The following is a 24,480-nucleotide window of genomic DNA, read 5'->3' as shown; positions in this document are numbered from 1 at the left end:
TGGCCTTATGGGAATCATCAGAGTTAAACAATCTGGACAATGACTGTGGTTAACTTATTACTGATAACTTTCACAGGTAAAAAATCCTTCTGGAAGGGCTTAGTAAAAAAATGCAAATGAAGTTGAAATTATTATTGTTGTGTGGTATGTGAACAATAATAAAGCCAATTCAAATAAATGAGTTTCGGACAAAACATCTATAGACATAATGATTAAGGCTGTTTTAGAAAAACTCTAAAGTACGTGTGGACATCTGTACTTAAATAAAGCTCTAGTGATAAATTTGATATTCATCCTTAGTTTGAAAGTACTGTCCTATATATTGTTAGGTACAAATTAAAATAGTAAGATTGCAATCAAACATTTAACAATAACAGCTGATGTTATACCTGTTAACATGATAGTGTTGTTGCCTGATATCATCAGGGAAAGGACCACCAGGACTCTGGTGAATAGCAAGCAACATATAATGGACAGTGTGGGAGCTGACAAATCTCTAGGAACTTCCAATACACAATACGATTTCTAGAATATTTATGTTAATAGTATTTTCCCCATTCAAATTTAACCAAAGAAAGGTTGATTACCTCTTTGGGTAATTTTTTCTGGGCAACTCATAAATAGTAGTACATCAAATAAATCTAGTAAGTCCACCACCTCTCTTTTTATAATATGACAGAATCTTAGTGACTTCCCTCCTGGGAAATCTCAGTTTTAAGTGCCAAATATACTTTGTAGTATTATTTTATTTCATTTTTCATTTAGAATTCAATTTGTGGAAGGCAAAAATAAAATTATCAAGACAGCTGAGCACTTAAGATAGGATTATGGAAGTTATTGCTCAAAGTGGCAATACAGTAAATAAACATTCAAAAACTATATAACTTTTACTGTTTATTTGATTTTATTTTAACAACGATTTTATTTATTTTTAGAAAGGGGAAGGGAGGGAGAAAGAGTGGAAGAGAAACATCAATGTGTGGTTGCCTCTCACATGCCCCGTACTGGGGACCTGGCCCACAAGTCAGAAATGTGCCCTGACTGGGAATTGAACCAGCGACCCTTTGGTTTGCAGGCTGGCACTCAATCTACTGAGCCACACCAGCCAGGGCTGTTTATTTTATTAGAATAATCAGGGTCATAATAAAGTCAGAACAAAAGTATAGACCTTTATTCTGTTAAGATAAATAATCTCTGCCTTTTGAGGCAGAGTACAAAGAACGTAGCCCAGAGAAACTGATTTCAAACTTCTGACCTCCAAAACTGTAAGCAAATAAACGTATGGATTTTTTAACCTACCAAGACAGTGGTAATTTGTTGGAACAGTCATGGGAAACTAATACAGCTGAGGAATGACCTTTTACAAAGGTCAGACCCATTAAGAGCAGACCCATATTCTAACAAAACTTGGTCTTTTTACTGAGAGCAAATCAAATTCTCAAATTGAGTTTAATGTAATATTTGGTACTAAATTAACCACAAGCTCTTTTTGAAAGTCTTATGAATAAACTCATGAAAACTGAGTCAGATTTGGAAAAAAATTAACACACATTTGTGTTCCTTTTCAAATTCTATTTCTATGAACCTTCTACAGCTCTCTGTACATGCTCAGTTTTGTGTTTCAGCCCCTTCTTTTCTATTCTGGCACAAACGGACATTTTACGTTAGAGGGAAGCATTCTCGTTTTCCCCTTAGTCTTGAGACCCTTATTAGAATCTCATTCATGGATATTTAATTATAACTTTTAAAGGAAGTCTTGTTTTGGAAAGAAGACTAGGGTTCATAACTGTGTATGGTCTGTGATTTTATCAGACTAGCTCATGCATACACTTAACCCAGCTTTATTTGGTGACACATGTTCCTTATACAATATCACAATGTGGCAGAGATGAGCATGTTCTTTGACAGACTTAAAGATGTAGCCTCTTTGTAGCACGTACAAATAGGAAACAGTAGTAAACAAGTTAAAAGTATACTTAGTCATCAATGTTTCAATGTTTTATGTTAATTATAAATGATCAAAGACATCTGTTATTTAACTCAAAGTAGTATCATCTAAGATTTTCAATTATCTAAAGGTGTTTGAAATGCTCTCAAGCTGACATACTATAAAACCTTATTACTGTGAAAATTCAAGATTGTCAGAAACTTAATTCTATTTGGCTAAACAAATTCACGTTTTCCAAATCTTGAAGTTTTAGTGGAAGTAATTGTAGCTCATTTGATCAGTAAAATGAACTTAGGAAAAATATGCCCAAGTAACATAAAAATGTATGCTTATATTATACTTAATAAATTAGAGAAGACATAATTGTTTTCACAAAACCTAAACTATTTTTTAAAAATTTTTATTGTTATTCAATTACAGTTGTTTGCCTTTTCTCCCCATCCCTCCACCCCACCCCAGCCAAACCCACCTCCCTCCCCCACCTCCACCCAAAACCTAAACTATTAAGCTACACTTGTTTGCTGAAGATTCTCACCTAATTTACATGAACTTGTGTTCTTAAAATGGTTGTGAGTCAGTTTCTGGGAGAATTTATATTGTTTAAATTTAGCTCATTATAAGTATCACAGTTTAACTTTTAAGAATATTCCATTTGTATAATCAATCATTTATTAGATATGCCAATCACAACAGACCTCCTTTAAATTCAGAGATTTTATGATCTGATATATCAGTATTACCCAGAAGTAGAAAAGTATTACACACTCATACAACCAGAAGGCAGTTCTGAATTACAGACACTTAGACATACAAGGAGAGAGAAATAGGGATAAGAGCTTCAATTCTATCATTGTGCCATAAGTTAAGAATAAACACAGAAACAGAAAATCTTGCCAGTCCAGTTATCAAAATGCTGTTCTGCCAGTGGGTATGAAATTCTTAATAGATTTGAATTCAAAACAGATAAACCAAAAGGCAAAAGACTGACAAACCCAAATTTTCTCTCTTGTCTCTCTTCCAGTCTAGATTCGATCTCCATAAATCATGAATCCATTTAGAGAGACCTCAAAATGGTCTGACTCTAAAACCAAATTCCTATCCTTTTCTGCCAACAATGGGGAATAACTTGTGGGCTATAATGTATCCAAAATAAAACAAAGACTAAGTTAGGAGGCCAGAAAATGAACATTAGAGAAAGAGTTAACATCATTGTATTGGTGCTTTGGATTCACCCAGACCATGAAAAGGAACGCCCAGGCCTAAACTCTACATGAGATATACTTCTCTGTTATTGAAATTTACCTGGCTCTGGTAGGGTAATGTATTGAACATTTCGGTTTGACATCTGAAATGACTGAAAGATAATTTTCAGAACAAGATAAAAGCATGACATTGATAGAGATATGAAATAAACACATGTGAAAAGATTTTTTACTTAACTCATGAGAGAACCAGCGGATGTTATAATCATTTAAAAAGAGAATATAAAGAAGAGACATAAGAATATTGTTCAGTAATATTGAAATGTGCCCAGAGGTCAGAGCCACAGGCCCAAAGATGCAGGCTATGGCTGTAAGGGTTGAGCCACAGGCTGAGGGCAGAATTTTAAGCCATAGAGGATTATTTTAAGGCCTGGAAACCTAATGGAACTTACTGGTTGGATTTTGAAATTACCTCAGGCTAGTGACTCACCTTGTTCTCCCTTGTGGAATCAGAATATCTATAACTTTAATTATCCTATGCCAGTCCCACCATTGTATTTTGAGAGTAGATAACGTGTTTTCCAGTTTCAGAAGTCCACAAATGGAGAGGAATTTTGCCCCAGGATGGATCATTCCCAGAATTTCACCCATACCTGATTTAGATGATGAGATTTTAGATCTTCAATTGGTACTAAAAAGAGTTCCGACATTTGAAGTTGATGGCATGAGGTGAATATATTTTGCATGTGAGATGGACATGAATCTATAGGGGCTTGAGGATGGACTTTGGTAGGCTGGTTGATAGCCTAAAAAGATACCAAGGTTCTGATCCATAAACCTGTGAATGTTACCTTATATGGCAAAAGAGACTTTGCAAACATAATTAAGTGAAGGATTTTGAGATGAGGAGAATATTCTCAATTATGTGGATGTGCCCTAAGTGCAATTACAAGTGTGTTTATAAGAGGAAAGTAGAGAGATTTGATACAGAAAAAGAAGCCAATGTGACCACTGAAGCAAATGCTGTCCTATTACTGGCTTTGAAGATGGTGGAAGGGACCACAGGCAAAGAATACAAAGGGGGACCAAAAACTCCCAGAATTTATTAATAAAAAATTGTTAAAAAAATTTATTCTTACATGTTTCAACTTCAGTCACCTTCAAAGTACTCTCCATTTGTTGCAATACACTGAATATTGTTGCAATATATTTGAACTCACCCATTTTGATGCCTTTTAGTGCTTTTGCCATTTTTTGTTTCACCTCTTCCACATTGGCAAAACATTTCCCTTTGAGGACTTTTTTCACTCAGAGAAACAAAAAAAAGTCACTCGGGGTGAGATCAGGTGAATAGGGAGGATGGGGCACAGGGTTCATGCTGCTTTTGGTCAAAAACTGCTGAACATGCAGTGTGTTGTGGGCAGGTGCACTTGTAAATCACCCATCATGAAATGGGCAAACGTGTTGAAAGAGTTTTCAAAAAAATTCACTGAAGCCGCATGCAGCCTCTCACAACAACGTCAGCTGGTACACTGACACAGAAGGGTTCCTAGAACACTCACCTAGCACAGAAAGCCAGCACTGTAAGGGACCTGCCCTCCAGAAGATAATTCCGTTTTTTTTTGAGGGGATCCCCCTCGATAATGAATTTGTTTCTAGGAGCTAGAAAAGGCAAGGAAACAGATTCTTCCCTGGGGCCTCTGTAGGGAATATGGCCCTGCAAATACCCAGAGTTTAGCTTACTGTAAGTGATTTCAAACTTTTGACTTTCTGAACTGTAACATAATAAATGTGTGTTGTTTTAAGCAATCAAGATTGTGGTAATTGCTAGAGAAGCCATAGGAAACTAATATACCTCAAATAAACTACCGTATTTTTTGGACTATATGATGCACCCGCCTAATTTGGGAGGAAAATGGGGGTTCGTCTTATAGTCCGAATGTAGCTTACCTGGCTCGCTGGGGTGGGGGGGTGGTGGTGGAGTGGGTTCCCCCTCCCCCCCCCCCGTTTTCCTCCTCTAAAACCTAGGTACATCTTATAGTCGGGTGCATCTTATAGTCCGAAAAATACGGTATTTCTATTGAAATTCATGTCTCAGCATCTGCTTCTAAGGGAATCCAAAATAAGATGCTAGGTGAGGATAAAGGACACAGCAGTCAGCTAATTTATCTTATGTCGCCTGAAGTTATACCCATAACCTTCCTGTGACATTATGCACATGATTTTGTTTTTTTAAATATATTTATTGATTATGCTATGATTTTGTTTTTTTAAAGATTTTATTTATTTATTTTTAGAGAGAGGGGAAGGGAGGGAGAAAGACAGGGAAACATCAGTGTATGGTTGCCTCTCACATGCCCCCTACTGGGGACCTGGCCCAAAACTCAGGCATGTGCCCTGACTGGGAATTGAACTGGTGACCCTTTGGTTTGCAGGCCGGTGCTCAATCCACTGAGCCTCACCAGCTAGGGCTGATTACGTTTTGCGATGGTTAAAATTTCACAAGACTGTGTAAGACTGGACAGAGCAAACTGGTTTCTCGTGACACTTCAATGTAGTAAAAAATGAATCCCCTTGAAAGATGTTTACTCTGATTATGATGAAGAAACTGGTACTGGATGAGCCCTTTTGCCATAAACAACCGTAAAACTGGACACTATATATAAGCTGACTGTTCTGGAGCATTATACAACAGGCAGCACAATGCTGTGATTACAGACAGAAAGGAAACCCACAAGGTAGCTCAACCATCACTCCAGTTCTCTGCCTGGGGAAAATGTCCCAATGGCATAGTGAATTGAATTTCAGATAGAACACAGTAGTACTGCTGGGCTGAGAAAGCAGAAAACAGAGTTCAGTAGACCTGAGGAAGCCGGAATTTGCAATACAGGGCATCAAAGAAGAGGGAGCTATATTAAGGAACATCTTCAGAACTCCATTTGTAGATTATCCAAGAATCTTTAGTTGAGGACTGGGCTGAATATCCACAAGGCAAAAGTACCTGAAATTTACCAGAGGGTTCAGAGTCGAGAAGGGAACAGAGCTATTACCAGTTGACTCATACTGGGGGATGCTGGAGTTTTGGTCAACAAGAGTGAATAAGCTTTGATAATACCTCATGAGTAACCTGGGCATCCAGCTGAGACACCAGAAGCCTTAGGAATAAAGACCTTGTCCTAAAGTAAGACCTATAATAGATCCATCCTTAAAAATTCTAAAACCCTTGGCTATTGTAAATTATGCTGCTGTGAACATTGGGGTGCATAGGTTCTTTTGAATTGTTGTTCCAGGATCCTTAGGGTATAATCCCAGCAGTAGAATTGCTGAGTCAAAACATTTTTTGAGGAAATTTTTAGTTTTCTGAGGAAATTCCATACTGTTTCCCATAGTGGTTGCACCAGGCTGCAATCCCACCAACAGTGCACTAGGGTTCCCTTTTCTGCACAACATTCCAAGCACTTATTGTTTGTTGACTTGTTTATGATGTCCATTCTGACTGTTGTGAAGTAGTATCTCGTTGTGGTTTTAATTTGCATCTCTCTGATGCCTAGTGATACTGAGCATCCTTTCATATGTCTCTGGGCCCTCTGTATGTTCTCCTTAGAGACCCTGTAAGTGGAATGTAATCAACAAAACGAATAAGCAAGCAAAATATAACCAGAGGCATTGAGATAAAGAACAAACTGACAGTAATTAGAGGGGAGAAGGGAGAGGATAACTGGGGGAAATGGGGGATCATCAAAGAACCTTTACAAAGAACACATGGACAAAGCCAAAGGGAGGTAGGATCAAGGGTGGGAGGTGGGGATGGGTGGGGTGGGGAGAAAATGGAGACAACTGTACTTGAACAACAATAAAACAAAAGAAAAATAATTCTAAAACCCAACCGTTATAAGATCTGTAAAGGACATAGAATGTGAAGTCCGATTCCTCAAAATTAATCAGGATTAGGACAAACCTTAAGTTTTCTGCGTATCTACCTTAACAAAGCAGAATACCAAATATATTGAACTCCTACTAGAACACAAATCACTCTTCAGAAGAAGATAGCAGAACCCATAGTTTCTAAATATATCATCCACATTGTTCAATATACAACAAAAGTATTCAACATGCAAATAAGCACAAAAACATGACCTATAGTCAAGCAAAAAAAGTCAGGAGAAACAAATCCTAAGATGCCCAGTTGTTGTACTCTTTAGACAAATACTGTAAAGCAATTATTGTGTAGTTAAAGAACTAAAGGAGAGTATGTTCAAAGAATGAAGGGAAATATGGTCTTAATGAATGAATGTATAGGGAACTTCAGCATGTAAGTGGAAACTATAAATAATAATTGGAAATTTTAAAACTTACAATAACCAAACTAAAAATCACACTAGATGGGTTCAACATCAGCTTGGAGATGGCTGAAGAAACAATCACAGATCAATAGGAATCATTGAATCTGAAAAACAGAACAAAACATATATCCGTGATACTTTTTGAAAAGCATTTCTGTGGGTTTTTTTCAACTTTTTTCTGTTACTGTATATCACAGTTGTCCCAATTTTGTCCCTTTGCCCTCCTTTATACTTTTAAAAGTGTTGTATTGATTTCTCCTGTGTGACTTTTCCAACATAAGGAAGTGGCACTCTACAAGTGGTACTCTAAACTAGACTTACCTTTTTTTTAAATCCATCCACAGGACCCCAAAGGGCCCCTGCAGCTAAAAAGAAAGCTATTATTATAATATAAAAGAGTAATCATCATGGGGAAATAATCTTCCAAGACTTTTACTTACTCCAACTTAAGATGCAATATAGTCCAAGCAGCAAGAAAACTGCACTTATGTTGTAATGTTCAGCTGAGCAGTCACATCCTGTTATGAAATTATCTTCTAAAAGTCATAACAGTTCAGCGTCATGGTTGGATACGTGGACTGTGGTACCGGAGTATCTGGATTTAACTTAAAGCTCTACCATTTACTAACTGGGTAACTGTGGTCAAAATACTTGGTTTGCTCATCTGTGATATTGGTATAATGATAGTTCATACCTAATAAGTTTCGGAAATGATGGGAACTGATATGTATAAAGTGCATATATGTGTTCATTATTATTATCATTAGATATACTTTTTCTCAAGTCCTTTAAGATATAGAGTTTTTCAGAAATAAAATATTAAAAGAATGAATCACCTTTACACCATTGACTTTAAAAGTATCTCATGACAAAAATTCTCCTAAATGTGCTTTAGAGGATGAAACATCTATTACCTTTACCCTGCTGATCAGCAGAGGCCTTCCTTTGTACAAATGGAGAAACTGCCTGCTTCTTGGAATAGCTGTCCACCACAGATAAACATTACTCGGTGCTACTGGGTGTGTTCAATGTGTAAATAGATTGTGGGAACATGAGCAACTGGTTTTTCAAGTTCTTGCTCCTAGCACTCCCATGAGGGTCATATAGTCCAGCATTCTACAGTTTGAGTGTGTGGAAGAAAAGTGAGCCTCCAAAAATGTTCTAGCCATCAAACTGAGGTAAGAATAGAGGTCTTTGGTATGACAACCAATTTCTTGATTTTTGTATTTCTGTGTGTTTCAGGGGTGGGGTTTGCTGTTGGGAAATACTTCTTTTACAATATAAGGAGAAAGGAAGGAATATATATAGAAGGGATATTTTGGCTTCATGATCGAACAGTGGGCTTTTATGTAGGTTTGATGGCTTGAGGAGGGACATATCTTGTTACTAGCACTTAATTTAATCTGCATATTGCAACATTGCACTAATCCCACTGAACAATGATTGTCTCCAGGAACAAATATGTATCCTAGTGACATAAAGAAGTCAAATTCACAGCAGAAGTACCATGTCACTTTGCCAGAATCCTCTCATACATCTATCTATGTGTAAGATAGCAGTCCTTTTGTTCTGAATTTCTTTCATTTCTTAGACAACTCAGATGTTTTATTTAGCATTGTTGCATTGTTTTTTGCATTCAGTAATATTTTAAATATGGATAAACATTGAATATGGGTATATATTTAGTAGAAGGATTGCTAAAGTCTGAAAACTATGGAATAATTTTAAGATAAATGTGTTGTTAACACCATGAGGAGATGAGATGCTGTGAATATGAATATACATTAGAAAGATGTATCAGGTTTTCAAAAAATTCTCTTTAGTATGTATTGTTTTAATTGGCAATGCCATCTTCCTTATTTAACTGAAAAATACATCTGTAACATAATATATCAGAATATATACTTAGAAAAAAGAGTTATTCATTTAAAGCATTCAAAATGTAACAGAAAACACTCCTTAAGATGATAATGTATTGAAAAATGCTACTGAAATCTAAGCCTCTTCCAAATGTCTCCTAAGCCCAGGAATTGAGTGTTTAATTTGTTACTTTGTAAGTTGTTTAGACAACAGTGTAAACACAAGACTTATAAGTTATACTCCATGACTTAAGTGCGTGAAGACATTCGATTGGACTTTAGTGAAATCCTTCAATAGACCCATATACATATACACGCACATACACACATTTATGTATGGGCAACTAATATCTGGAAAAAAGATGAGAAACTGTCTTTTGTTGTCAAATCATGTTTGTTCTATGTACTTATGATTTTCTAAAATTCTCTGCCAGCATAAGCTTGGGAATTAGTGTGTTGTCATTCAATTCACTCAAGTTTGATAACATCTTCTAATAGGTATAGGGAATTAAATAATAAAATAATTATTTCTACCTCTTTGTGTCCCAGAGGTACATTTAGTATTTTTGTTGAAACTGCTTCCTTATTATTTAGTATGTTAAGGAAAGGAAAAGGAAATGCAACTTTTATATGTAAAGTGAGCAGTTTGTTTTACCTAAGCTCTGTTATACAAAGGCATATGTTAGGACTATTTTGCCAGTATGTGTAAACACTTACTATTTGTCTTTAATACTTTCTAGTTTGGAATATACTTGTAACTATGTTTTTGTGCATCCCATATGTTGCTTGTGTATGTGCTGTCACTCTCACACACCCTAACCCACACACATTAACACATTTTGGATGATTTTACAGTACTCTTTAACTTGTCTGCAACGTGGTTTTTTTTTTCCTGGTTCTGTCTTACTGTGCGTAGTATCACCATTGCCTTTGACCTCTTTCCTTATTGTGTTTATGCACATCTTGCATCATGCCTAGCCCACAGACTTCTGATTTTACTAAATATAGCAGTAAGAAAGCAGGTGGTCCCATTGCTTCCATCCCTTGTGGAGCTGGCAACTGTAGTGACTACCTTAAGTTGTGAAAAATCATCTGGAAGTCAGGTAGAGTTCTTAAAGGTACAGCATCTGATAAATAGATACTGTACTAGGACAGGAAATTCACTTGATCTGGTTTCTCTCTCCTTTTAGCAAAAACACTTCTCTAAGATGAAGCTAACAAAATCTGTTCCTATTGTCTTACTACCCACTTTCTCTCTTTTAAAAGCCCTCTTTCTTTAAATTCCCTTATGACATGACATCACCTTCATCACTTTATTGACACTGTAATTCCAAGGGTCACTTGTGCTGTTATTAGGACATTTCACTGTACTCATTTATTTATTTATCCACTCAGTAAATACTTACTTGGGAACAGCTATGCATTGGGTATTGCTAGGCACTGAAGTTACAGTGGGAAACTCTAAGTTAAGGTCTGCCTTTATGTAACTCCAGTTCAGTTAGGAAAGATGTTAAGTTACCCAAATAATTTTCAATTGTGCTAAGTGCTATGCAGGGTACTTTTCCAAATCCTTGTCTTATTTGACTTCTTTGCTTTATGTGCTGTTCATGATCACCTCCTACTTCTTGAGTTTTCTCTTTCCTTGCTATCCACCATTCTATAATATCTATTCAAATACATTTCTACAACTTTCCCTCTTGTTGTATTCTCTTCCCTAAGTGTTGGTTTCTCAGAAAATTTTAGCATTTGGCCCATAAGCTATTACTTATTTGCTTTGCCTGTGACTTCTCATCCACCCATAGTTTTATTTATTTTATTTTTTAATCCTCATCTGATGATATGTTTATTGATTTTAATGAGAGAGGAACAGAGAGAGAGAAACATTGATCATTTGGCTCCCCATATGCACCCTGACTGTGGATCAAACCCACAATCTAGGTATGTGCCCCAACCAGGAATTGAACCTGTAACCCTTTGATGCACAGGATGGTGCTCCAACCAACGGAGCCACATGACCAGGGCAACCCATAGTTTTAAATATCACTTCTAAGAAAATGCCTCCAACATATCAATTTCCCAATCTTTCCATCTGGCATATATTTTCCCATTTGTATTTTCAAGTGTTACCCAATATTCATCATGGTTATAGACAAACTCACTGTCTCTTATGTTAAACCACTTCCTGTTTTATCCATGTTTCTGCTAATGACATTGATGATGTCCTAGTTTCTCAGATTTGAAACCTTGAGGTCAATTTTGCTTCTAACATTTCTTTTGCATTCAATACCAAAAACACTACTAAGTAAGTCCTTTTATTTTTTTCATGAGAATTTTTCATATGTTTTCATATATGCTTTCTCATGTACCTTCTCTATTGTTTTTTCCTTTTATTTTCTACTTCCTCATCCTCTCCCTCAGTCTGAGAGCTACCTAGAACTCAAGTGCTTGGTCAGACCCCACCTCCATCAGAAATTCCATACCTCATGGGTATCTTTTCTTTTAAACCTTGGGAACAGAATCATGAGGATGGTAGAAAGAGCCCAGACTTCAGTAGCCAGGCCCAGATTTATAGTGTTATTCTACCATTCACTGCTACCCCTGTACTTTCTCTCTCTGTGAGCCTCAGTTTCCTCATACATATCTTACCTCACACAGTGGTCATGAGGAACAAATAAGATCATGGAGGTAAAATCGTTTAAAACTGTGAAGCACTGTATACATATTAAAGTAAAATTTGTTAATAGAAGAATAACTCAGGAGCAGGAAACAGGGCCCTGGGTCTGAACTGCTCAGGCAGTATAGTGTAGGGGCTGAGAGCATGGACTCTGCCGCCAGACTACCTAAATTTGAATCCTGATTCTCCTACTCCCCGGCTGTGTGAAACTGGGAAAATTTAGCTTTTCTGTAAGTGAGTTTCCTCAGCTATAAAATGGGGGTCATAATAGTTTGCACTCATAGGGAGTTGTAGGATTTAAAGGGTTAATAGATGCAAAATACTTAAAAAACAGTGCCTGGCGCATAATTAGTGCTTTATAAGTGGAAATCGTGCTGGGAACCAATGGAGCAGTGTCGGAGTACAGGGTGGGAGTGAGTTCTTAGAACTGAGTCACCTCATGAAGATCTGATACATCAAGGACGGAAACACAGAGCCACAGAGTGGACACCTCTACCTGGCTGAATCTCTCAAGATTCAGGTCAAAAATGATCCTTTCATATGGGACGCAACTGAGCAAATGCACATCAAGGAGGCATGGGCAACCATTTGGGGCCCAAGGGTTAGAGGTAAAGGGTTTTCAGATAGATTTTGTTGTTGTTGTTAAATAAAAAATGGTAAGTAGTTTGTTCTTTAGAGACATGAAATATGTAGGTGTATAGTAGAATCAAAATATCAGTATCCAAATGTCTAAATGTTAAGAAACAAAGCTATCTTCTGTATTCTAGAAATCTCTTTCTTGAACAAGTATGGTCTTACAGTAGTTTGGACTGTAAGGGACATTAGAAATTCTATTCTTCTGAATTTATAGGATCATTGCCCAGACTGTGTATTTTTGCGAACACATAGTAGTTCATTTTGGATGAGGGTTTCTTTTCATGTTAAGAAAGGACAAACAATAATACTTAGAATGTTCCAGGGATTTTTCTAAAAGTTTTAAGTTGTTTAACTTATTTAATCTTCAGAAGAACCTCAAGAGATAGATATTATTATCTCATTTATAAGGAATAAACTTAGGATAATACAGGTAATGCATTATTCATGGGTAATTGAGTCAGGTTTCAAACCCAGGCAGCATAGCACCAGAGCCCATATTCTCAAACATTGGGCCTTAACATCTTAGCACCTCTGTGTGCTAGGCTCTGGTTAGGTAAGCAGGTTTTGGAGTGCTGAGATGCTCTACGCAGCAGAGAGAAAGAAGGAGCTTATACTCTTTGCAATGGCATGGATGGAACTGGAGAGCATTATGTTAAGTGAAATAAGCCAGGCGGTGAGGGACAAATACCATATGATCTCACCTTTAACTGGAACATAATCAACAAAAGAAAAAAAGCAAACAAAATATAACCAGAGACATTGAAATTAAGAACATTGTAACAATAGCCACAGAGGAGTGGGGAGGGGTCTATAGGAGCTACTATGGAGGACACGGGGATGAAATCAGGGGGCCGGGGGGGGGGGGGGGGTCGGGGAGGGAGGTGGGACTGGCTGGGGTGGGGTGGAGGGAAGGGGAGAAAATGCAGACAATTGTAACTGAATAAAAATAAATAAATAAATTTTAAAAACAAACAAACAAACAAAGAACAAAATAAATATTACAGCTCCAGTTCTCCTTGACAACTGGTATTAAAAGTTTGATAGATTTTTAATAATATATAAAATTTCTTCAATAAGATTTATACTAAGTACTCCAATATCTGTGCAAGAAAAGTCCAATTTTTCTTAGTCATTTTTCTGTATGTGAGGATAAAAGACCTCAAATAGTGATGCTAGACAGTATATTTTACTCAAAATTGGCAGCCACTTTGCACTGTACTTAATTGTTGCTTCTAGCCATGGGGATACTCTCCTGAGTGTGCGTTAATTTCCATCTTTGTTTTTGCTAATGTTTCAAAAGCGCAGGCTCAATATTTGGAGTTGCCATTTTGTTTCCCATTTTAACTTCTTTATTTAAATGTTGCCTTACCTTAGGTTTTTTTTTTTTCTTTACTTTCTGTATTATCAGCTATGAAATAATTAATAAGCTTTTACTTTGTTTTCTTCTTCACTGAATAAAAATATTAAAATCAGACTTAGCTTCATGGAACCCTTAATAACCGTATTCATTTCCAAGTATGAATCGGATCATCTCTTAAAGTTTGTTGAAGTTTAATTTAGCAGTGCTCACTCCTTGTAACAGTTGACTTATTCTGGCTAATTTGATTTAATCTTTCGAACCAAATGCCAGGAAACCCTTTGTTCCTACATTAAGAACATGTCCAGTTCACTTAATGGTCCTTGGTTCATGTAAATAGACTTCAAGTGGCATATTCACTTTGATGTTGTGCAGTCAGAAAATATTTCCAAGAAAGTATCAGGAGTTGGAGGAAAATCATGAAAATGAATTAAAAAGCAATTAAGCTATATTTCATTTTAAGTCAAGTAAAGTCTTCAAGAGCAGACAATTTAATTTTTAAAATTATTTAACAATCATAGCATATTCTATAACAGAAGTGGTAGATTTCACCTGAGATGGAGTAGGAGGTGGAGATGTGTGTGTGTGTGTGGAGAAACCATACTTGGAACAAAGCCATCAAATGATGATGTTCAAGAGTTCAAAAATAGACTTTAAATCTAAACATAATTTTATCTGGATTATAAAAATGAAAGTTCAACCACAGCCCACTTGGTAAACACAGACCAAGAGCGATCATATCAAACATATTCATTTAATTCAAGTATAGAGTATAGACAAATCCATTAATATATCCTCCCAGGAGCTCTATGTAGACAGCAATAGTTTTTAGTCTTGTGGCATGGAATTACATTGAAAGTAGTGTATGATTAATTTTTTTGAAATTAATTTTATTTCAATCAAGTGGTATGATACCAAGGATGCATTTTCTAACATAGCACTAAGGGTCTAATGCGAAATAGCCTTTTTTCCCCAACTTTCAACAAATAATGGTAAGTAAAGATGTCCAGGTCTACAAACAAATGTATCATTAATTTGCATGTTTTGACTAAACTAGACATGTTTTAAAACACATTTTGTAACAAAGAATCATTGTCCCCTAATTGAGAGGCCAGTCCAACATAAATGACTGCAAGAAAGTAAAGTCAGTAATATGGGAAACCACCACATCAAAAAACACTGGGACATCCTATTTCATTACCCATGTTCGAGAAGGAAGAATTTAACTTGCTTCAAACCAATCACAGATGTCGTCTAATTTTGTTGGCTATTTCTGAGTCTGTGCTCCAAGCACAGGAAAGTTGTTTCTAAATCAGTTATATACAACACACCAGCTATTGATTTTCTCTCAAGTGAATTCCTATTTGACTCTCTCATTATTCTTGTAATAGTTATATGTTTCGCTTTAAACTTAAGCACAATAGAATGTAACTAAATATTAGCACGAGTAAGATCTGCAGAATAGGCTCCTGAACAATGAAGATAAAATTCAGTCATGTACTTGATTAATTACATTGGAAAAACTTTTTAAAAAATATTTATTTTCAGAGAGAGGGCAAGAGAAAGAGAGAGGGAGAGAAACATCAATGTGTGGTTGCTTCACATGCACCCCCCCACACTGGGGACCTGGCCTACAACCCAGGCACGTGCCCTGACTGGGAATCAAACTGGCAACCCTCTGGTTTGCAGGCCCGCACTCAATCCACTGAGCCACACCAGACAGGGCTGATTATATTGGAACAACTTTTAAAGCTGGGTGAACAAACATGAAATATAGGTCCAATATTGCCACTAATAATAATAGTAACTGCTCAAGTTTTGTGAGGATTTACCATGACCCAAGGACTATTTCAAGTTCTTTCCTTGTAACCAAGATGCTACAGCTAACAAATTTCAGAGCCTGGATTTGAACCAGGTTTCCTGCTGTGTGCCAGGGTTACCTTGGTCAAGTGAAGTAACTTCTTAAGATATCTTCCTGGAATATTTTTTTCCTGCTGCCCCAATTTCTACCCTTCTCCCTGGATCACAGGCTCACCCAATCTATACTGATGCCTTTGGAGCTGTTGCCCATCTGGCCCTTTCTCCATTTGTTCAATGGTTGGCATCCTTTCTATGACCTTTGTCAAGGGGCCCTGTGTTCTTTGGACCCATTATCATTATTCAAGATTCTTAGGTTCACTGGTCCCCTTGGCACATCCCATTTCCTCAACTGATGCCAACTGTCCCTCCCTAGCTAAGCTCCTGAGGCCCTGCTTTCTGTCACTGAGTAGCATCAGGCACTTCCTAACTTCATTTCCTTCTACCTGCTCCACACCCTGACCACTGCTGGAGCCTTTATTTTCTTTCTTAGGGGAGGGTGTTCTGATGTCACATCCTACATCTTCTCTACGCTGTGTTATAATACAATTCAATGTTCAGACATCTAGGCTTTGTCCTTGGTAGAAAGAACACTTAGTTCGAGGAACATTAAAAGGAAAAGAAAATATTCAGGATCACCTCATAGTATGTTTCTCAAACTCTATGTGGTAAAGAACCAGTTTCATGTTTTTAGTTTATCAAACCACCTCAAACTAATACTTTTGTAAAATTCAACTCACAATGAGATGAGTGCACTGATTGCATTCTTATGTCATGTTAATGTCAAAATCCTATAAATGTTTTTAAGTGCCCTCAGTTTTGTACATGTCTTGACTCAGAACAGTAACTATGAATTTGCAAACCAGCATCAGTCCATGAACCACAGAGTAGCACTTCTGTACAGCCCAGCTTTCTCAGGAACAAAAGGATCTGCATTCACTGCAGCTCATCTTTCATTTTTCAGGTATACCTGCATGCCCATCTTTGTACATCCTTGCTAGGGACAAAGGTGCACACTCAGCCCTGGCTGGTGTGGCTCAGTGGATTGAGTGCCGGCCTGCAAACCAAAGGGTCGCCGGTTCAATTCCCAATCTAGGGCACATGCCTGGGTTTCAGGCCAGGTCCCCAACAAGGCACACATGAGAGGCAACCACACAATGATGTTTCTCTCCCTCTCTTTGTCCTTCTCTTCCCCTCTCTAAAATAAATTTTTTAAAAAAAGGTGCACACTCAAAAGCAGGAGTGGAGGGCATAAAATTGACCAAGACAAAATTTCGTGTGCATGCCTGGATGGATGGACGCAAGGTGGATATTTAGATATCGTTTCCTGTGAACATCACACCCACCTCAAATTAAAAAGCTATATTGTTAAAAATGGCCTGATGGCTCCAGCTCTGTCATTTGTTCTTCCAAACATTTACAATGTTTGTTATTTATAAATGTGTGTGAAGTTAAGAACAAACTAGTTTTCACCAAAAATGGAAATAAATGTAGTTACTAGTAGAATTTAAAAAACATACATATACACTTGTGTGTTATGTTATGTATTATGTTATATATACATATATATACACACATATGCATATAAGTACATATCTAGTAACTAACTCAAAGAATTAATGTGAGGATTGAATGAGTTAATTTATGTTAAGCAAGGCCTTAGAACAGTACCTGGCATTTGTATATAAATACTGCATGTTTGTTGTCATTATTGCCATGAGTCATAAGGAATGGCACTTATGACAAGTATAATAATGGAGCAGGAAATATACCATCCAATATAAAATATAATACACCATGAATAACAAGGACAGGTGTGAGTCATTATGACTTGGATAACATGAACTATGTAATGACTCATTTTTGGCTGTGCCTTTGATGTCTGGGGAACTGCATCACTTCACACGGACGAAGAGTGTGTGAGAGGGCCTGTGCCAGGCATTTTGCATCAGCATTTCCTTTCGATCCTCCCAGAAACCCTATAAGGTGGGTATGGTTATTGCCACTTTACCCAAAAAGAAACTGAGATTCAGAGAGGTTAGTATGAGTTTCTGTAACACGGTAAATGGCAAAAATGGGATACGAACTCAGAGCTCCCTGACTCCAAAACCTGACTCCCAAATCTCCAAAACCTGGAGCCCTTGCAATTCTCTACTTGATATCTCCATTGGAAACATATGGGAAGTTTTAAAAATACAGCACCTCTCCCCCAAATTCAGAAATCCTGATTTTTAAAAACAAACATTTATTGAGATAGACTGCATGTACCACAGACTCCACCCATTTGGAATGTACAATTCTATGATTTTAAGTATATTTACAGGTTAAACACCATCACACATTCTAATTTTTGAACATTTTTGCTTCGGGATGGGCAAATTGACTTCCCGGGGTCTTAACTTCAGGGCCAAAGACCCTGTAGGAATTCTTGAAAGGACTTCAAATGGTTTGTGAACCTTTTCTAGGATCCAGTTTTCACTGTATTCTCTAAAGAGATTGAAACACAACCAGATAGTATTTAAGAAACTCTAGACTAGTGTGTTCTCAAACTTTAGAGTGTGTACTAATCACTAGGGGCTCTTCTTAAATTGTAGATTCAAATTCAGTAGGTTTGGGGTGGGGTTAGTCCTACTATCATCAGTTTGATTATAGGAATACTAACATTGGACCTCAATTAACTGAAACGTTATCTGTTCTAAAATCCCATTTTATATATGTGATACGAAAGTGCTATACTCAATCATTATCATATTATGCATTTTGTCAGTAAAATAATTACGGGCATTTGTTTTCTCTCTTGTTTTATAACTATTTACCAAATAGCCATGATTTTGCCTCTTGTACCAAAGAGCCTAAAATACTTACTGGCTGGCCCTTAATAGAAAAAGTTTGTCATCCCCTGGTGTAGACAATGGTATAAGGCTACCTTTGAGGAACATAAATATTCCTCTTTATTTTCCACAGTTTCTTGCTGCATTTGGCAGGCATGACATAAATTAGACTTATAGGAATCTTATGAGGGGCAGCAAGGCTGGCTGTATTTGTGTATAATTCCCCTTCTAGAAGAGAGGTCTGAGCAGGTGAGTGATGCAGTTCCCGGCTGGGCGGAATCCGTGTGTTGTGGCTGCAATGGACAAATTCACACAGACTACCGAGTCCTGTGGAGGAAAAGGGACTGCACAGCCACTTTCTCAAGAGTAGAGCGCCCCACCCTTGCCTGGACAGGCTTTTATTGCTTTTCTGGGTACATTACATTGAGGATGATCCTCGTTTACTGTGCACAGGTTCGCTTTAGGCAGTTACAGAAAACAAAGGAGAGGGTGTTGCTAATTACATAAAAGAGGGAGGATATTTGCAAATGTAAAGGGAAAAGTGGTTAAGCTGGTTATACTCCTCCTTGGAAGGTTCAGCACAGATTTTAGGAAGTTGCTTTAAAGATATGCAGTAAACTGTTTGCTGCCTCAATTCAGGGTGAGGGAGTTTTAGCAAAAGCAAGTCTCAAGGTGGCCTAGGTACAACGCGGGCCTGATTCCCCATGGGAGAATCCATCCGTGGGCGTGGGTCCTGTGTGCTGGACCTCACTCCCCACTGGCCTTTCTGAGTGGGAGCTGGGTCCATGCCATGCAGAACGGCCTCCTATAGGTGAGAGTTGACATCAGGTTTAGTTTAAAAATAGATCTTAGGTTTGAAAGGAGGGTTTCTACATAGGATCTAGTGTCTTCTCAGCTAGTTCATGTCAGTAAGGCTTTGGAAGTCATTTGCAAGCCGTATAGAGAGCTTGATTAATTGGGATTAGACGTCAGTTAGATGAAGTTCTAGGTAGAATATTGCATCTTCTTACACCAACTTTCAAGCTGTCTTACAATGCAGTTCATATTGAAACAGGGTGCAGCCAAGAGGAGGGCCCCAAATAGGGATTTGTAATGGGGTCCAGAACTCAAGGTATCCAGGAAATATTAGAAAAATATAAATAGGATGCCCTCATCCCCACAAGCGTGAGCTGGGGGGAAGGGACACAAGGAGCAGGGCCATTCAGAGCTATTTTGTACAGCAACAGCTTTGCAGCTAACCCCTGGCATGGTCATTTAACATATCTATAACCTTTAACTGGTTTCATAGATATGTTAAATAGCTGTGGCCAGGCTTTGAGCCAGGGGGATGGGAGTGACTTCCACCCCAGATGGGACTGGGAGGCAACTCCCCCTGGTTACAGGGCCTGCGTGAGAGCTTGGAGATGATTGGCTCCATGCCATGGGGCCACACCTGCCCAAACTTACTATGGCAGCCCAGTAAAGCTGGAAGGATAGGGAATGCTGGTAGGAGTAGCTGATTGTAGGACAAGTCGGAAATGGGGCTGCAAAGGAAGACTGGCACTGGGATTTAAACCCAGGCGCGGCAGCCACACAAAGAGAGGACCTCGCAGTTTTGAAAAAGAGGAAGTGGGACCATGTGGTTTTGGGGGAGAAGGGAGAGGACCACGCAGCTTTGGCGGAGTGAATAAGAGACGGCCATGTGGTTTGGGGGAGAAGAGAGAGGACCATGCGGCTTTGGGGTGCTCCTTTTTGCCACGCGGCTTAGGTAGCAGGAGAGACTTTGCCGGGAAGAAAAGGGGAGAAAGGACTCTTGCTGGTGGGCCATGAGAAGGTGCCACACGGCTTTGGATTAACTGGAGATCGCAGCAGCCACACAGCTGATGGTGCCGGGAGCCTGAACCACGGACTTCTACTTCTTTCCCTGAGACACGGTACCCCGGACTGGGCACAGGGAGAGGGAAGGACTGTGCATCTGTGCGTATTCTAGAGGACTTTAGTATCTTAATGAAGACATTAAGTCATTACTCTAAGTCTGTGTAACTGTCCAACAAATGGTTTCTTTCCTTTTCACCAGTCTCTGGCATTGAGAGACGTCTTTCCTCTGGCTGCGGGCATTGTGAACCTAGTAGGTGTGTGTGTGGCGGGGGGAACCGCAGAGAGAGAAAGCGGGGATCCTTTCCGTAATAATATATTGTGAACCACCCCCCATCTGTTCTGTACCAATATGTCTTGAAGACATTTCTGCCTATTTTTTTTTTAACACTTAGACTCTTGAAAACACTAAACTCATGCTAGAACATGCAGGGCTCTTCAAAATTGTGCGGGCTTCGAGTGGTTTCCTGCATCATAAAGTCTATTGTACAGCTTCCTCTCAGACATTTATCTTGATATATTTTTTCCTTTGGTCTTGGTCAATGACAGCTTCAGATTTCCTAAATAATGGCTGATTTTTCAGTCTTATCTATTGATCTATCATCTGTCTATCTTTTTTTATACAAGAGGTTGTCTATTCTTCACACCCTCCCAAACAATTTTTTGTTACCACAGGCCCATAACTGTGGTCAGATGTTAGCATGCTCCAGGGGCACGATTACAACATATGACCTGGAAGGAATTACGTCGTACACAAAAATAATTGCACAATGTATTAATGCGTATCATTAGAAACCTAGGATGTTAGGTCAAGGAAAACGTGATATAACACTGGATTAAGCTGAATTTGTTCATATAGTGCATTTTCCAGAGATTCTGGGTTTAGTGTAGTACTGATGGAGGTATTTGTAACAGTTCATTTGATTAATTGATATCTGAACTTAAGGGTGGGCTACAATGACACTGAGTGATATATATATACCTTTCTCCCATTGTGTTAGACTTAACTGCTTCTCCTGCTCTGTTGATTATCTTGTCTCACTCTCTTTCACCAACTCATTTATTCCTTTGTCCCTTCTTTAAATTTTGTTATTCCGTATGGTCTATCTCTGGCCTTCTTTTTTCTCCGTATGTGATCTTACTTGCATGGCTTTAGCTACTATGTAGGCACCAGTGATTCCCAATTAAATGTCTCTAGTGTAGACATCTCTGATAAGTCTGGTTCTGTAGTCTAAATGCCCTTCTGGACAGATCTTTGTGAATGCTTGCCTTACAAGCACCTGGACCTCAACATGCCCAAATTTCAATTAATTATATTATTCGCCGAACCATTTTTGTCTTATAGTCTCTATCTCTGTTAATAGTATTACCATCAACATTCCTAGGTTTTTCCCCATCCCTTTTGAATCAGACCCACAGGAATCTATTCTTCAACAAGTCTCATAGGTGGTTCTTATATACACTAATATTTTGAAATCCTTTGTAGTTCCCCATGCTGGAAACCTTATAATCACTCTGTTTTCTATTCCTTACCACCCACATCTACTTGGTAACTAGATGTTACTGAGATCATTCCCAAGTATCTAAGAAATGACCCTTATTTTCTTTCCCGCAACACAGCTTCAGTTCCTGATCTCTCCTTGGCACTTTTGCAAGAGCTTCTTCATCATCAACACAACCTCTACCCTGCCTCTCATGTAGTCACTGAGTGCTGCTGTCTTTCTAAACACAAATCTAAAGCAGAAAGCTGACTGCTATTCCTAGGCTTTGAAAGCATTCAGTAGCTTGATATCATGGGAGCACTTTTCAGACCGTTTCAGGCCCTGGAACTCTTTCTTCAAATAAAACCCTGCCAGGAAATCCAACTTACAGAGCAAATAAAAGCAGAACTTCCCTGTGAAGCAGGGGTCGGTGCCACAAGCTTGGCCAATCAACCTCCCTCTCTGTGTTTACCAAGAAATTATTCCTTTTCCAAACTAAGGGTTCTGTGAAAACTTACAATGAACATTAGAGCATTAAAGACAATTAGTTCTGTAGAAGAAAAAGTATTTAGCTTGGTTTCACTCAACATACCCAAAATTGTATTGGAATGAAAAACTTTTAAAGATTTCATAGAATATCCAGTATTATCTTGTGGGATGCTATTGTTTTATGGGGTCAGTGAGAGGCAGTCACCATCCAATGGTTAGAAGCACGGTCCCTGAAACCAAGAGTTCTCTGAGTCACTATCTGGGTGACTCTGGGCATGTTAATTAAGTTCTCTATTCCTCAATTTTCTCATATCTATAATGGGGATATTAGAATTTATTTTGTAAGGCGGTCATAAAGATCAGTTATGTCAGTGTTGGCTGTTATTGTGGAACATTCTGAGGATGTTACTCATGCAGGATCACTATAAAGCTGATGGTATTGTTAATTGGTCTTCCTATTACTATTCAGGGAATCAATACCACTGTGAAATTTTTAAAAATTCAACTACTATACTCCCATGGCATATGCCACACAGAGATGCCCATGAGAAGAAACGGCTCCATTAAAAATCAGCTCTGGCTGGTGTGGCTCAGTGGATTGAGCACCAGCCTGTGAACCAAAGGGTCACCAGTTCGATTCCCAGTCAGGTTGCATGCCTGGGTTGTGGGCCAGATCCCTGGTGGGGGGTGCACGAAAGGCAACCACACATTGATATTGCTCTCCCTTTCTTTCTCCCTCCTTTCCCGTCTGTCTAAAAATAAATAAATAACTAAAATCAATACCTGCAGTTCATAGCATCTGCCCTTGAGTCTTTCATGTTGGGGTTCATAGTGAAAGAACTATTTCTCTGCCCACAGCATCTTTATCTCTCTGGCAGTTCTTACCTTTGGCCATCATGTGAATTCTTGCCTGCTCATCTGTTTGAAAGGTAATCCCAAGAGAATTTTGCATATCTGCTCAGCTTGTATTCCGAGCATCCTGAACATCCCTCTGAGCATGCCGAAAATCTACCTAATTGTTGTGTTGTCACACAGTAAGAGGCAAACAGGAAATTAATTTTATTCTTATAAATTTCATCCTAAGAGCACTTCTGGAAATATTCTGTTTTTAAAGTGGCATTTCAAGTACCCCTTAATGTGATATATTCAGATATGTCCTTTCCTTTCACTAAAATATCAGCCCCTATTATTTTTGTGCGTATTACTCAAAACATGCTTTTTAGATGAGCTCGGGCGCATTCAGGGTGGTATGGCTGTAGATGCTTTTTAAAAACTGTGTCTCTGTGTGATGCTATAAGAATTTGTTATTATCACAACTTTGTGATGCTCAACAGAGTTAGTGACCTGTTCAAAACTATGCTGAAAGGCAGCAGAATGACATACCAACGATCTTGTCATCTTTTTAAATAGTTTAGCTCAGTTTGTCAGGTTACCGGCTAGAGAGGGAAAAATCAACATCTACAATGTTTAAGGAGATGTATCTATTTAAGTGCAGGTATTAAAGAATAAAGTAAAAAACTAATTTCTTATCTGACTGTTGTTTACCAAACATATTTAACAAAATGAATGAGAATTTATTGGAGATAAAATTACTAATGATCATTTTTACTCATTTTTTTTTTCACTTGATTAAAGTGTGTAGTGGATAAGGGATTCTCCAGAATGTTTCCCTGAACTGTCTAAAAGGGACATCAAAAACTGGTACATAGATGAAGTCATCACAACACAGAACTGGCTCTGTGAAGGCTCCAAAATTTGATTTGGTTGGCATACAGAGAAAAAATAAGACATAGGTTCAAACCAAAGCAAACTCCATTGGCAAGACAAGGACATCCACCACTGAAGAAGGGACAACTTGATGGGTGGTCAACCTATAATAAGTGTCCAGGGAAAATGAAAATCAAGAAAGAGGCAATAGTTGTATGGTTCGAGTGAAAATTTGCCAGACT

The 24,480-nt window shown here is 38.2% G+C and overlaps 1 protein-coding gene across 9 annotated transcripts in view; it reads left to right on the top strand.

The window, feature by feature from the left end:
* The window catches only part of SYTL5 (synaptotagmin like 5), a 276,734-nt gene that overhangs the window by 84,644 nt on the left and 167,610 nt on the right, over positions 1-24,480 (top strand). For 7 of the 9 annotated variants that reach the window (XM_071220313.1, XM_071220314.1, XM_071220316.1 and 4 more), the window contains exon 1: positions 8,578-8,671. The exons of 1 other annotated variant lie outside the window; for it this stretch is intronic. The gene's annotated coding sequence lies outside the window, so the exon portion shown is untranslated. Of the gene's footprint in view, positions 1-8,577; positions 8,672-20,352; positions 20,621-24,480 lie in introns of those variants that run through there. One more of the 9 variants, XM_053917677.2, reaches the window with a different exon arrangement.

This window comes from Desmodus rotundus, chromosome X (genome assembly GCF_022682495.2).
Source record: "Desmodus rotundus isolate HL8 chromosome X, HLdesRot8A.1, whole genome shotgun sequence".
Classification (NCBI taxonomy): domain Eukaryota; kingdom Metazoa; phylum Chordata; class Mammalia; order Chiroptera; family Phyllostomidae; genus Desmodus; species Desmodus rotundus.
The sequence above is the reverse complement of the archived record's forward strand: the minus strand, read 5'-3'. Positions and strand labels throughout refer to the sequence as shown.